Raw genomic sequence first — 1,824 nt, forward strand, 5'->3', positions numbered from 1 at the left:
TGCCAAGGCCCACTGGAATTCTCCATCCCAAACTGTAATTTCAAAACTGTTCCTGTTTCATCTTAGGAATTAAGTGCTGGCATTCATAGTGAGCTAGAACCTGTGCTTCAGCCTCTGAACCAGCTTGGAGAAGCTACTTCATGGAATGTCCAGAGCGTACATGGCATTTGTACAGAGAGGAAGGAAAAGCTTGCAAACTAGTTCCTCTCTGAGGGACTAGGAGCATTTGTGGCATTTTCTATGGATCCCTCAACAGCAATCATCACAAACTCTCTGCAGATGACACTAACGCAACATGTGTTGAAATCAATGCACGAAGGGGAGCAGGCCTGACCCTACTGGCCCCATAAAAGCCCAGACCTCTATCTTGTCATCTCTCAATTACCTTTTTCTACACTAAAAAAAAGCCCAGATTATTTAGCCTTCCTTCCTATGAAAGGAGCTTTAACCTCACAATCAATTTGAATATGCTGCTTGTTTTGTGTTGAATACAAATCCACAAGCCCTTGGCACGTCCTGGTGTTGCGCTAAATGTTCGCTAAACACCCGGAAGTATAGCGTCTTTGTAGTGCAATTTCAGAAATCGCGCTAGAAAGACGCTATACTTCCGGGTGTTTAGCGAACATTTAGCGCAACGCCGGGACACACCAAGGGCACGTGAACTTGCCCATGGTTACTCTGGAAGAAATTGCTGCCTGTCTGATGTAACAAAAAAGATAATGATGTCATTTTATAGCAAATGAGGTTTAATTCCCTATTTCCCTCCCTCTCTAGACTGCCCTTCGTTCTCCATTAGTCACAGCAGCACTTGGGGAAAGAAGGTGCTTACAAAACCGAATGAATATTTCTTGCTCTTGGAGCTTAATGGCTCATGTGTTTCCTTGGCAACACAGCCATTTCCTGGCTTAATAAGGACTTGATTCCTGGTGCCTGAAAGGAACCAGGCCCAAGGCTCCATCTGGCAAAATTTGTGGACCGTGTAACACCCTCAGCAGCATTTCCTAGAGGGCACGTCTTGCACCAGCGGCCTCTTTGTTTGTTTATGCCTTTGCTGATGCCTACACAAGGAGTAATGAAAAAAAACAACAACAAGTATCTCAGACACAGCAAAAAACACAAAAGGTTGACCTGGATGTGCAAATCACTTTTTGAACCAAGGAAAATGGACAAAAGTCAACAGAGGGAAAATCTACAGCACAACCTGCTCCAGACATTGTGGTGCCCAAGAACCAAACTAGACATTTGCTTTTAAAAAGAGCTGGATCTCCTCCCTTTGCAGCTGCAGGAAAATGGCTTTTTTTTAAAAAAAAAGGAGAGCCCAAATGCATTTGGAATATTGCTGGGTGTGTGTGTGGCTGAAACAGCCTGAGGAGAGTTATTTCCCTGTTTTTACTCTTCCATAAAATACCCCCCAGTGCTGTTTCAGCATGGAAAATGGCTGGGAGGGGGCCGGAGCCCTTCCTCCCCTTTATGGTGCCAGGCTCTCCTTTATTTTTAATAGCCATTCATTCGCCTACAGTTGCTGTGCGGATGAGAGGAAGCAGACACCAACTTTTTTTTACAAAAGTGAACTGAACCTGAGGCAGAAAATCCAAAAAATTCTCTGCTGAATGAAAATGGGGCACAATCTAGTAGCAGGAACTTCTCTTGTGCAAGCTTAATTGAAACAAACTGAAAACAGGCAAGAGCACTACCACGCCCTTGCCTGGATCTCATTCATTCCTGTGAGTCTTCTGCCGGAGAACGTCTTGTGAAATAACACCCTGTGGATCTCCTCTGCTTGGCTTCCACGCTGCCACACTTAATTGCACCCATACTCCAGAA

Source organism: Eublepharis macularius, chromosome 13, assembly GCF_028583425.1.
Source record: "Eublepharis macularius isolate TG4126 chromosome 13, MPM_Emac_v1.0, whole genome shotgun sequence".
NCBI classification, from domain to species: domain Eukaryota; kingdom Metazoa; phylum Chordata; class Lepidosauria; order Squamata; family Eublepharidae; genus Eublepharis; species Eublepharis macularius.